Below are 14787 nucleotides of genomic sequence, written 5' to 3'. Positions count from 1 at the left end.
CTAGCCTCCTTTGTCTCTTGATTACAGACTAGTTTATATCTGCCATAGGCTTCTGTGTTACCTGATACTTTATATGCATCCCATACATTTTTCTTCTCTGCCACGAGCCTCATTAGTTTATCTGACATCTATTTAGGCCCAAACCTTGAACAGTATTTCTTAGTTGGGATGAAAAGCCTAGTAGCCTCCAAACTTAAGTCCCTGAGGCTTCCCATTTAGAATTCAACGTCGGTAACATCATCAGTTGATCCCACTGTACAGAATTTAAAAACTGTTTGAGACCTGTATAGTCAGTCACCTTTACCAGAGCAATAGCCCTTCCCTTTAGCCTTGATGGTAGTTAAATCTTTAAGTAATTCCCACATCAGTATATTGTGATCACTGTCACCCAGTGGTTCCTTTATCTGCAAATTCTTAATGCATGAATAATCAGTGCTGATAATCAGATCACGAGTATTACTCCCTCTGGTTGCCTCTCGAACTGTTGCTGTAGAAAACAGTCATCCAATAAATCCACAAAAGTCTTGCTAGTGTGCGAGTGACCAAACTACAAGATCTAGTCAATATCAGGAAAATTAAAATCCCCCATTATAAGACATTGATTTACTGGCCTACTCTATTTCTCTGCACAATTGCTCATTATACTCATCAGATTCATTAGGCATATAACACAAACCTACTCTCATTTTTCCTTTCCTATTGCTTATGTCACACCAAACAGACTCAACATTGCATTATCCACCAACATAAATTGGATGCACTTCCTTAGATTTTATGTGTTCCTTAACTAACAGTATAACCCCTCCTCTCTTCCTATCTTGTCTACCCTTTCTGTACACATTGTACTCCCCAAATTCCAATTCTGCACTGCTTATGTCTGTGTGACACCGCGTCTCTAACATCCCCACAATATCTGCCTTTGATGTCTTGACTCGCCATCCTGACACAAGCAAGGAATGACTGCAACTCTTGCAGAGCATGCTTATATAGCTGAAAATACACTGGTGTTCAAAGAAAATGCATTAACCCTGAAAATTGTAATTTTCGTCCGAATAACGTAAGTATATGGCAATATTTCTTACAGATTGCATCAGATAAGATTGACACGCATAGGTGATGACGTAATATTGCATCAACTGTTACTTTCAGCTATATAAGCACTCTCTGCAAGAGTTGCAGTCATTTCTTGCTTATGTCAGGATGGCGAGTTACCTGCAGTTGACGCCACGAAGAAGAGTGCTATTGTTGCTTTACGTGAGGAAGGACCTTCTTCCCATCATATTGCTTATAGAGTGTCTTGTAATCAGTCGACAGTGAGAAGATTTCTTTCCAAACTCAAGAATACTTATTCTACTGATAGGAAAAAAGGAACTGGACGCAAACGAGTCTCTACGCCAAAACAGGACAAGGTTTTGAAGCGCTTATGCCTTAAAAACCGTAAAGCTCGTTCGTCTGAGCTGAAAAGAAAATGAGAAGAACATATAGAAGTGGCAGCAAGCTGTTAGTATGTCAGTGTAATAACTGACATATTAACAGTCAGAAGACACCTCTTCAAAACTGCAGTTGTAGCCCGCCGTCATAAGAAGTATCCTCCTCCTCACACAAAAAATTTAAAATGTGTAAAAAATTTAAAAAATGTAAAAAATTTAAAATCATAATTTAAAATGTGTTTTACTGAAATTAATATAAGTTCTGAACATGTATACCATAAATAAAGATTTGAATATCAAAACTGTCCAATTAGCCGAGATTTTATATTATTTCTTCTTCTGCATTATTTAATTTGATGCTTATAATATAAGCGGTAATATCATGAAAGAGGCCCGATTAATTTGGTGTAAGGACATGTCAAATGAACCCCCGAGCAGTGGAAGTCAGTTATTTTCTCGGATGAGAAAAAATTCAACCTGCATGCCTCTGATGGGAGACAAACGATTCGCCATAGACGTGGTGAAGAATACCATCCAGACTGTATGTTGTCTACAGTGAAATTCCCTACCAGGCAAATGATATGGGGGTGCATTTCGTATCGCGGAGTAGGTCACCTGCAGTTTGTAAAAGGATCCGCAAATGCCAATAGATACCTGGCTCTATTGAAAGGCAAATTGCTGCCAACCATTAGAGACCATTTCAACCTGCCAAATAACTGCATCTTTCACGACTCTGTTCCTTGTCCTCGGGCGAAAAGTGTAAGTAGGCACCTCTGTAGCTCTTTAGCTTCATTTCTGCATTACAGGTTTGACATTAATGTGTTTACATTTGTTACAGGTAAAAAAACGGTTGGAAGAACGGTCCATTACAACTCTTAGCTGGCCAGAAAACAGCCCAGACCTGAAGCCTATAGAGAAATGTTGGCATCGTGTGAAATCTGCAGTTGCCAAAAAGAAACCAAAGACCCTTCGTGAACTTCAGGAAGCCATAATTCGTGTTTGTAACCACGAACTATCAGTTGATTATCTTCAAAAATTAATCTTGTCAATGCCTCGACGGTGTGCTGCTGCTATCAGGGCCTGAGGTGGTTCAACTAAATATTAGTTTGCACCTGGTGAACTTTCCATTTAGGTTTCTATTTAAGATGATAAACTGAAGCAAATTGATGGCTTCTGATAACATTTCAGCCATAATTGTCGTGTTTACCAAAACTGTTGTATAAAGGTTGGAAATGCTCATTTTGGAATATTTTGAGAGCACCTGTGAAATATTACTTAGCTTTGCCTTAACTATTAATAAATATCTTTTTTTTATATTTCTATTTGCGATGCTAGTCATTAATGAAACATACCATCGCAAAAAAGGGGTTAGAAATGTGAAATTCCTCGGTGATGCATTTTCTTTGAACACCAGTGTAACTGCTGATGCAATATTACGTCATCGCCCACGCATGTTAATCTTATCTGATGCAATCAGATAAGATTGAAACGCTGATAAGATTGACAATCAGATAAGATTGAAACGCTGATAAGATTGACGTGTTCAAAGAAACAGGACCGCGTTTCTTTGAACACCAGTGTATATACACTGGTGCTCATAGAATGCGGTCTCCAAACCTCACTCCGTTACAGTTTTTTTGTGGTTGGATGAAAAGCGTAGTATACAACGAAAAGGTGAATACAAGAGACGAATTGCTCGCTCGCATTTTGGATACTGCTGCCCTCATCTCAAATGAACAACAAGCCATATTACGACAAGAGTTGAAAACTGCATTGAGGTTGGCAGTGGAATTTTCGAACATTTATTATGAACTGTAAAAAAATTGTCAATTATTTGTGTTTTCTATCATTCAAAAAGTCAATAAATATAAACAATAAGTCCTTTTCGTTCTTTAATACCTCTGACAATGGCTTTGTGCTCGCCAGTTTCAAACAGCTGCATCTCTGTATCCATTGAGAATTGGACACATATTTATATAAACTTTTTTACTCAGAATAATCGATATTATAACTTCTCAAAATATTTACTGTTCCTCCTGAATCGCCCTGTATAAAGGAAAAAAAATCATTTCAGTTAACGAAGTCACTAACAGGTGATTAATTAATAGGTTAAAGTAAACTTTCTCTGTCACAATATTTCCACCTACATTATACATCTTGAATTAAATAAGGGGGAATGAAATAAAACGAAATCTGTGTTAAATCGAGGGGTGTCGATATCCAAATCTTTATTTACGATATACACTGAAAGGGCAGAATTCATGGGATACCTGTTTCCTGGGCAACACGACGCTGTCACCGCTCCCGCTAGTAGGTTAACTCACCACTTGGCAGGTACACTGCATCACTGCATGTTTATCCATACTGACATCGAATTACCGTAATTCGATGTCAGTATGGATAAACGTCGTGAGTTCACCGACTTTGAAGGAGGGATGATAGTGGGTGCCCGAAACATGGGTCACTCTATCACAGAGGTGGTACAGAAATTGCACTATCCCCGTTCGACAGTATCAAGAGTGTATTGGGAGTACGCCATTTCCAGAATAACATCTCATCGTGGACAGCGCTGAGGGCGGAGAAATATGGTAGATGAACATAGCCGTCAACGTCTGTCTCGCATTGTTTCAGCCAACCGGAGAGTGACAGTGGAACAAATCACCACCAACTTCAACGATGGAGGTGCCAGAAACGTCTCCACCAAGACCATCAGGCGATCATTAGTTGCAATAATTAATGGGAGCCGCCGACCCACCAGAGCCCCATTGCTAACACCACAACACAGGACTCTACACCTCAACTGGGCTATAGAGCATCGGCACTGAACCTTGGATGACTGGAGACGAATCTCCTGGTCTGATGAGTCCCGTTTCCAGTTATTCGGAGCGAACGGGAGGGTGCGTATCTGGCGGAAACCGCACGAAGTTATGCACCTGTCATGTCAACAAGGAACTTTAGGCAGCTGGATGGGCAGTAATGGTGTGGGCGTGTTCAAGTAGCATACGTTGGTACGTCTAGACGCATTTCTGAACGATTCAGGTTATGTGTTTATCATTGCAGAACATCTGCATCCCTTCATGGTCATCGTGGTCCCACAGGGCAATTTACTCTTCCAGGAGGACAATGTGCCTCCCCACAGAGCTGTGGTGTCTAGAATTTTACCGCCAAGGAATGGTCTTCCCGTTCACGAACTCCGTGGAGCATCTTTGGGAGGCTGTGGAAAGGGCCATCTGAGCTTTGGATCCTCCACCCAGGAATGCAACTGTTATTGATAGCCGTGCAACGACCATGGATGAAAATTCCTGTGGAACGCATTCGTGAACTAGTGGACTCAATGCCTCGTCGTGTGACTGCCCTTATCCGGGCGAAAGGTGGGCCTATCCGTTACTAGGTAGGTATCCCATAATTTCTGTCCACTCAGTGTACATGTTCAGAACTTAGATTAACTTTAGAAAAAAAAATCATTCATAAAAATATACCTTGTAATTTCTTCTTTAAGATACAGTATTATAGCTCATAATTTAAAATGTGTTTTACTGAAATTAATATAAGTTCTGAACATGTATACCATAAATAAAGATTTGAATATCAAAACTGTCCAATTAGCCGAGATTTTATATTATTTCTTCTTCTGCATTATTTAATTTGATGCTTATAATATAAGCGGTAATATCATGACAGTGAAAGTTTACATTTACGTATTAGTGTCTTCGTTAATTGAAATGAAGTTTCCGCTTTATTATTATTAGCCATATGGTGCAAGGAAGCCTGCGGCTTATGCTACATCAGCCAAAAAAAAAAAAAGAAGTGAGTTATCTGAGAGAGAGAGAGAAGAATGATGATATCCTGCTCAGGACCCTGGGTGTGCCAAGCCCATACTCACCAGATGTGACCCATTGGAAAAAAGTACTTAATGTATTAGCATTTAATTTCATTTTTTTTTTTTTTTTGGCAGATCTGTAAAAGAGTTTTCCAAATTTTGAAAATACTATCTTTTTTTTTTTTTTTTATTGTAAACGTCGAAATTGTAGTCTTAACATTCCTTAGCCCAGAGGAGCCTTTCCAGTAACGCCTACTATTGCCGCAATCTTGAATTCGTGCCAAGGCCTGTACACTAATAGGTTATTGCCATAATATTTTAGGCATATCAGCAACTTAGTCCATATTGCACCGCAGGATGTTTTAAAACTGCATGTGTTTTGTAGCCGATTTTCTGTTTGCTGGACGGAAAAACACAGTTTTCGGAAAAAAAATTCTATCCTCGTCTGAGACCAACTAACTCAGCCACTTTGTGCAAAAGTGCCTATAAAATTTTCTTGTGTCATTGACAGGATTCGAACTCAGATCTTTTCCATCCAATGGGGCGAGAACGGTATTAACATTTTATTTTCTTAAGCAGATCTGGAAAATAGTTTTCCAATTTTGGAAAAGCGCATCCTATTTTTAATTGTAAATTATAAGTGTCTTAATTAATATTCTTCAGATCAGACGAGCCTTTCAAGTAGCGCCTACTTTTCGGCCAAATTGATTTCGTGCTACAGCCTGTACTCTGGTAGGCTAATTGGACTCCTTATATTGGCCATTTTCCCAAAGGGCCACGAAATGATTCTTATGTTTTGTGGCTCTTATGGAAAAAGGCTCCAACTGTTTCAACCATTTTTACTGACATTATAGAGAAAAAATAGGTGTTCAGACAGCCAAACTTTTTTTATGGACATATTTTTGGGTAATATCAAGATGGCTCAAAATTACTTAAGTCCGTAAAGTTTCAAGCCATAAAAAAAAAAAAAAATAATAATAATAAAAAAAGCAGTGCTAATACATAGGTATGCGGCACAACTTTCCTTAACCTTCTTGCCTTTCCCCTCTAAGGGAGTGGGATTCCAAACTACACTGACTAAAATGCTAATGAAATAGGAGTGAATTCGCATATCAAAAGCTGTAATACCCGTCATCTTAATTCTACAAAATATTAATATCATTAGTTTTATTATTATTGTAATACATGGTGGCGCCCTTGTATTATTATATTGCGAAGGAAGTTGTTTTTACTTCCGTGTTTGTTTTTTCGGTTGACGTTGGGGATCGTAATAGTAACCTATTATTTCCTGCCTTTTAGCCCTTCATTTTACATGCGAAAAGCTACACGTTACTCAGACGTATGTACAATTTGCTGAGAATTTTCAAAAATTGAAAATTATTTTGGTGTCTTTTATGTAGCCACCTTTATATTCTCTGCTACTCCACATTTCTGGCCTAGTGATTAACGGTAGAACAGAATAGTAGTTCCTGTGCTCATAGTAAATAAGCACATACACACGCCAAAGCACTTCTCGATATTGGTTCATTCCAGAGAAAAAATACAAGTGTATAACTTCAGTTTAACATGAAATCAGCGTGCAATATTAATTAAAATACATAACATGTTCCTGGAAATCTGTTAAAGCGAATGGTGGATGTCAGAGTGGGCGTGGCTTAACTCTATCTTGAAATCTTCGCCAATTAAAAATGATTCCAAAGCAGACGAAAAAATCATCAGTATGAGAAAGTGGCGTATGCCGAACTACTGACAAATTATTTTAAAAATGCTAATTTATACTTGAAATTAAGTTTGATGAAAGTTGTGAATTAATTTTCCCGTATTAAGGCAGCATGATATTCCCACATTAGTAATATATTGCATTCATTTAAGAATTTCTCAGTGTTAAATCAACTTTATGATCTCTACACCTAGAAAATTAGTCGTACAGCCCCCTCTAACAACCGACAGTTCCGAATGGCTAGGTGAAGTGCAAGTCTCATTTGGGGAAGGGTTGTAATGCCACTCTTTCTAAATAACGTTTATTAATTATGGGTCTGATTATACCGAGCTTTCTTTTGCATATTTTGATATGAGAAAAAGGCGTTAAAGGTTTTTCATTCAAATTCAATATTGGTTTCATATCGTGGTGCTTTTATTTAAATTTGAACTAAAGAACTGCTGTTGGATATATTTATGGCAGCCCAGTAAGTATTTAATCGTTGATTTTGGCCACTGAAGTGAATTCTTTTTCGTAGTTATTTTGAGGGATTTTCTTGGAACATTCACAGCCTTGTTCCTGTTTGTGGGTTCCTGTGATTTTGTGTGGAGGCGCCTCCGTAGCCAGGTGGGAAGGAGCAGCAGTGCGTAGCACACGCTTCTTGATTAGACCGGGGTTCGAGCCCGTCACCACCAAATACGGAAGATGCGGAAAGGTCAGGGAATGACCACCGCACCGGAGCAATATGGCCTTAGTTGCTAATGCTCCTAAAAACCAAATAACAATAACAACAACTGTGATTTTGTTGTGTGTCATGTCTGTATAGGTATGTGTTTGTTGGACCAATTTGTATGCTGTGTGGGCAGAGAAACCCAAAGTAACTTGCAGTCAAACCCTGTCCACCCACCTAAGCTCAGCTAATTACAACCCTGATTGAAGCCTTTAAGTATTCCTCCAGTCTTCAATGGGATTTATATCCAGATCTCTCTAAATGACTGACAAATGATGAACCCAGTATATCCTTGCAGAGGACCTTTTCCCGATTTTTGTGTTATAAATCATTTAAATGTAGTCTAATTAGTGTTTTATGTTAAATGGTTTATCAGTTGATCAGTTTAACCAGTCTCCAACTCTGCTGTATTCGTAAAGTAATTATGTTCCATGTACAGGAAATTTTGCTTTATTATCAAACCTAATGTAGTCAAATTAAGGGTTAAAGAATGAGAAAGAATAACATACCTTTAATATTCAGACCTCCTGCATGTCTACAAATAATCTTTATTTATATGAAAACTTTAATGTGTGCAGAAACCTTTAGCCTTTAAGACAGCTTCTGGTCTCTGTGGAACATTCTTCATTAGTTTTTTTCGTAAATGCCCTCTGATATTTTCTGCCATTTCGCTTTCAAAGCTGTGACCACTTCAGCTTTTTGGGCAGTCTCTCCTCACTCACTTGATGATCCACTTCATCCCAGAGATTAGGATTGAGGTTAGGGCTTTGGGCTGGTGCCAATCCATCTTTTTGATGCTCGTGCCCTCAAACCAGTCCATCACAATGCAAGCAGTATGACATGGAGCATTGTCCTGCTGATACAGGTGCCTTCCCCCAGTGTGCTGCCACAACATAAGTAATGCATTATTGTCCAGAATGTCTAGATTGACCTCATCATTCATGGTTTTGTCCAAAACAACTAATGGTCCCTGACCAAACCATGAAAAATAGCTGGTGACCATCATGCTGCCTTTGTCAAACTTCTTTATCAGGATGATACAGTCCAGCAGATAGCTTTCTCTGGGCATCTTTCACACCCAGGCACAACTGGCAGACCATGTACCATCAGTCATTGGTCCACAGTACAAGAATGGCATACCTTTCACCAGGTAAATGACATCTGGTTTTAGTCGGGGTTAGTGGCTTGTGGAAGGCCACACAACTGTGATAACCCATATCGTGCAGCATCCAGCACACTGTAATGGTGCTAACATGCGTCCCAGTCATCTCACTGAGGGTCTGTGTGTGTTGCAGCAATGTCAACTTGCATTCTGAGCAGACAATTCTTTGCAAGGGTCTCCTGTCTCATTTTCTCAGCTTCAGATGTCTCTTGCTTCATTTTGTGATGGTTTTGGTACCAGTCTACTGTACTTCCGTTTGCAGATCACATCACCAATTGTGGACCTAATGACCTCCAGTGTTGTTGAAATGTTACATACAGATTGATTGTTATATGGTACCTTGTTAGCATTATGTGCTGAGAGTCTGTTAACTCTGTTGACAGACTCCCAGTGAAATCTTGCATTCACAGATGTACTACTGTCTCCTTGAAGGCATGCAAGCATATTTATAGTTGTCTGACATGTTCTTGAGTACAACATGACCAACTATGAATGGAGAGGATGTCCAGATATTATTGGTAGGGCAGTGTATTTGTTTAGGCATTAATATAGCTGGTCACCATATTTGGATCAGGGATAATGATTTATCAGTCCATATGGTAAAAGCAGACACCTCAGTAACTGTCTCTGTATCTCTAAAGATGTACATATTTCTGTCTGTCATTTCTTATTGAGATAGCAGGTTTATAACAAACTATTAGATAAAATTAAATGTCAGCAGATTACAGAAAATTTTGTTGTATTAAGCACTCAAATGGGCAAACAGGGTAAAGTAACATATGCATTTCAGTTGACTGTAGTCGTACATTCATTTGAGTTGATTGTAGTGCAACTCCATTTCACTGCTAAATATGGCACTGTTCTTGTATTTTCTCTATATTGTGAAATCCTCTGATCCTACATGGTCATCCCAGAGCATAAATTTAAAATTTACTTTTTTTTTACTTTTAAATTACAGCATGCCAGTTGTCTTTCATGTAGAAACCTATTTTATTGTCATAAATGGCAGTATAATGGGTATAATGCATGTATTGTTTGGAGAGCTCTTGGCTAAAATTCTTGAAGACAAAGAATTCTTCACCACATCTTCAATAGAAGCTGTTTGTTAAAAAAACTTATTATATAGTGTTAAATATCAGAGTAGATCACTTCTTTTTTTTATCACTTAAGAATATTTAGTATGTTACAGCAGATTGTCCTTCATAACAGTATAGTTTGTTTGTCACATTGCTTTTTTTTTTTTTTTTAATGAGGTCCGTGTTCAGATTTTGTTGGAAATGAAGGAATTCTTTAATTTCTCTTCAATAGGTGGCCAATCTCAGGCGAAGGGAGCAGTGTTTTTAAATATTTGAAATAGAAAACACTTTGTGTGTAAATTTGAGAATCTGTTTATTCTTAACAGATTCTTAAATTAGTTTCTGGGCATTGTTTCTAAATTAGTTTCTGGGCATTGTTTCTAAATTATATTAATTTAATTTATTCAGTTATTTAATTATAATTTTTAATTTATGAATTGATTTTTGAAAGGTAGTATAAACAGTCCCCTGTCAAATATATTCATTTAATCTTATTTACTATAAGAGCTAACACTAGCGTAAGCCATTTATTATTTTCCTGTTGCATCACCATGAAAATATGCCAAAACACCAAACTAACAAATGATTCTGTTATGTATGGTTGTAATTATATATATGTATATGTTTTCCAGGGTATTCTGTATCCAACTGTTATTATTTACTTTTTATTGAATGAGATTAGAAGTAGGTGTCCAAGTTCCAGGGCGCCTCCGTAGCCATGTGGGCAGGAGCTGCAGTGCATAGCACATGCTTCTTGATTAGACCGGGGTTCAAGCCCGTGACCACCAAATACGGAGGATGCGGAAAGGTCAGAGAAGGACCACTGCATATTCCCGGAGCAATATGGCCTTAGTTGCTAATGCTCCTAAAAAAAAAAAAAAAACCAACCAAACCAAGTTCCAGGGTTAGCTTCTGAATTGCCTTAAAACTATTCTTTAGTATCTTCCATTTCACTTATTTGTTCCCTCCGATAGTTTGTCTAGTTCTTGAATTATTTAAGCCATCAACTCCCACAACAACAAATGGATGTTTGTTCCAGCAATCAAACACCTGCTGGCTAAAGGCAAACTTCTGCACTATTCCACATCTATTCTGCAACCAAACTTCTTTGGTTTGAATTTATGCCCCTTCTTGCATGTAGTCTGAGCAAGAGGAAGAATCCCATCAACACTGAGCTTGCTTAGTCCATTCAAAGCCTTAAGCACCTCAGTCAGATCATCTTGCAAGTGCCTATTCTTCAGACATTGCAATTTGCAGAACTGAAAACATTGTTAATAAAAAGTACTCCTTTGTTCCCCTCACTAATCTCTTTGCCCTTTTCTGTACTCGTTCCAGCAGCTCTACATCCTTCCTAAAGTGAGTCATCCAGACCTGTATGTAATACTTAAAATGTGGCCTGACCATTGCCTTATACAGTGGAATAATCACCTTATCCATGCTAGCAAAATTCCTGTATATCATTGACAAAACCCCCACGAGCTGACCTGGCAACCTGTCTGCATTGCTCAGAGAACTTCATATTTGCCTGCACAGGTCTTTTTCATTTTTCACTACCCTGAGTGTAGTAACACACAGTTTGTACATTACTCTGGGGTTACTGCTACCCTGTCACATCATCAGTTGCCTCTCAGCCCATGTGCCTAATTTTTCTAGATCCTGTTGCAGTAGTATATCCCTATTCCTGTCATAACCGTCCCGCAAACCTTTGTATCATCTGCAAACTTGGACATTAAGCCTGATATACCTTCATCAATATCGCTGATAAATATAGAAAACAACAATGAGCCCAACACCAAATCCTAGGAGACATTGCTAACTACATTAGTCCATGAAGAGCAATGTCCATTGATTACCACTCTCTGTCTTCTCCCACTCAACCATCCTTTTACCCTTAGCAGCAATTTGTCCTTATTGCCATACTGCTCCAGTTTTTTTTTTTTTTTTTGTTTGTTTCTACGTACTGTATAAGTTTGCTTTATTGCATCATTTGCCACTACTAATGCTAATATTTCTTTTAATTTCTTTTTCAAATGCAAAGTACTGTATACAGGTAGTAGTAACTCCAGAGTAACATACCAACTGTGTGGTACTACACTCAGGGTAGTGGTAAATGAAAAAGATGGGTAATTGGGCAGTCAAGTATGATGTTCTCTGAGCAGTGCAGACAGGCTGTCAGCACAGTTCATTGGATTTTGTCAGTATTATACAGAAACTTTGCTAGCACAGATAAGGAGGTGATTATCCCATTGTATAAGGAATTGGTCCGTTTGGAAGTATTATTTCTGGATTAAATCCCAAATTTTTACCTAATTTGGGATTTAATAATCTCCTGTTATGAAATCTCTCTGTAGTTAATATTGAGTTTTTAGAAAATTCCAAAACCTTAATATTAAATTGGTGTTTTGGATAATGGAATCTGATTTTTTATTATGGCTTTGTTAGTGTCAGATTTATTTTCTCTGACTCTCATGAGTAATCTGTTTAATCTATCCAATATAAAACTTAATTATTATATTGATCTATCTTTGTTTAATCTGTCTAATATAAAACTTTTTTAAACTTTTAAAAAATTTAAATTTTGTTTTAAAGTTTAAAAAATTACATTTTTTAAGAAAAAAATCTCTTAAAAAAGATATTTTTTAAAATTTGGGTTCCTGATAATTTGTTTTTTCTAATAATTTGAACTGTGTGCTTACTAATTGTATTGGTAATAGCCATATGGTGCAAAGAAGCCTAAGGATTGTGCTGCACCAGTCAAAAAAAAAAGAAAGAAAGAAAAAAAGAGTAAAATAATAATAAAAAAATTAAATAATAAATAATAAAAGAAGAGGACAAAGGAAAGAAGTATAAGGGAATATAGGCATCTCTTTATTTACGTTGCTCCAATTTACATCCTTTCACTTATACATCCATAACCATTTCTCCCTTTCGCACATAGTCCTCACATTTATGTCAACTGAAAAAGCTGACTACTCATTTTACTCATGCCACTTTAAAAATTTGTGCAAGATATAGTCAAAAACAAATTTTCAGTGTGGATGAAACAGTTTCATTCTGGAAAAAAATTGGCTGATAAATTATTCACTGCCCAGGATGGAAAAGATTTATAAAAATCCCTGCAGACTTTTCCAGGACTTATTTGCTTTCCAAAGAATGCTGCAGATTTTAAGCATTAAGATAATGCTAGTTTACTACAGAAAGACTATGTGAGGTCAAGTTTGCCTGTTCTTTGGAAAGCAAATAAGTCCTGGGTTACACACACAGTTTTTCAAGACTGGCAGGGGGATTATTTTTGCCTAACTGTTAATAAAGATTGTAAACAAAGTGTTGCTAATATGCAGGGATATTTTCTTAGATAATGCTCCAGGACATCCAAAAGGTGTAAAATATTTGTCTGAAGGCAAAGTTGAAGTTGTTTTCATACCAACAAATAAAAGTGTACCAATTAACAAATTATGGATCAAGTTGTTATTGCAAATTTCAAGCACTGTTACCACAGGCAAAGCTGAGTGTGAGTGGCTCCATCTCTAAAACAATTTTGAAGGAATTCATCATTCCTAAGGCATAAATATTATTGATGAAGCTTGGAATGAAGTTTCTAATTGTATATGAATGGTGGAAAATCTGGAAAGAAATATAGCCAGAATGTTGTAACTTAAGAGGATTTTAAGAAACTGCATAGCAAAAACCCAAGCTGGAACCATGCTTGGGTAATTCTATGCAAACAAGCCTTGGGCATGGAAAAAGATGATGATGAAGAATTCATTGTCGCAAATGATGGGAAACTGAAAAACAAAGATCAGAAGAAGGGGGATGGAGGTTAAATACAGACTCCTTCATTATGCTCTCTTAAAGCACAGATTGTTGAATTATGATCCCTTAACGCATAAGATGTTACATTACTTAGAGGTAATAAAAGATGTTCAGGAAATAGATATATAGAGGTAATAAAATACGGTATATTATTCAAGCAAATGATCCAGTCCTTAATGAAGTGGTAAAATAAGTGTAAGTTTGGAGAATTCTAGTAAACTAAAGATTCCATTCATCTCTCACTGAACAGATTTTATACTCAAGAAAGATATAGCCCAGAGAAGGTACAGAAAAAGTCCACAAATGAGTCATCAGGAAGGTCAACAAATGAAGAGTTCATCTGGTTAATTTTTAAAGCCTGTTCACATAAGCAAAAACTTCTTGAAATTAAGCTTTACATTTTAAATTCTTATTGAATATTTTTAATCTAGTAATCTGAATACTGTATTTTGAAGGGCTTGAGAAGGGTATAGATAGTACTGTAGTTAGGGTGTCGATAACGTCTTAAAGTAAGGTAATATCAAAATGCAGTTTGATTTTAAAGAAAAATATTACCTATTACAACTTTATAAATATTATCTACTTATAGCATTGTAAGTAAGGGGAAAATAACCCTGATATGTCTTTTTGTACAGTATTCAACCTCCATGGAACCAATCAAGATGTAAATCAAGGGTTACTTGTATAAAAGGGGGAAGATAGAGAGTTGTAATCAATGGACACTGCTCTTTGTTGACTAATGTTATTAGTGGAGTCCTCCAGGGTTTGGTGTTGGGCTCATTGTTGTTTTCTGTATTTATCAGTGATATTGATGAAGGTATATCAGTGTTAATGTCTAAGTTTGCAGACAATACGAAGGTTGGCAGGGTTGTTAATGACAGTAATGATAGTATGCTACTGCAACAGAATCTGGAAAAGTTGAGCAGATGGGCTGAGAGGTGGCAACTGAAGTTTAACATTGACAAATTTAAAGTACTGCATATGGTTAGCAGTAACCCCAGAGTAACGTATAAACTGGGTGATACTACACTCAGGAATTTTGCGAGCAGGGATAAGG

At 37.2% G+C, this 14787-nt stretch overlaps 1 protein-coding gene across 5 annotated transcripts in view; it reads left to right on the top strand.

Annotated features, from left to right (window-relative positions):
- The first annotated feature begins 6483 nt into the window (after window positions 1–6483).
- LOC150086684 (uncharacterized) overlaps window positions 6484–14787 on the top strand; it is a 71973-nt gene continuing 63669 nt past the window's right edge. For 4 of the 5 annotated variants that reach the window (XM_090371529.1, XM_090371528.1, XM_090371527.1 and 1 more), the window contains exon 1: window positions 6497–6589. The gene's annotated coding sequence lies outside the window, so the exon portion shown is untranslated. Of the gene's footprint in view, window positions 7437–14787 lie in introns of all 5 variants that reach the window. The other variant, XM_090371526.1, reaches the window with a different exon arrangement.

The sequence above is a fragment of the Mastigoproctus giganteus genome, chromosome 4, assembly GCF_048544385.1.
Source record: "Mastigoproctus giganteus isolate SK-2022 chromosome 4, ASM4854438v1, whole genome shotgun sequence".
NCBI lineage: Eukaryota > Metazoa > Arthropoda > Arachnida > Uropygi > Thelyphonidae > Mastigoproctus > Mastigoproctus giganteus.
This window is presented reverse-complemented; position numbering and strand designations above follow the sequence as displayed.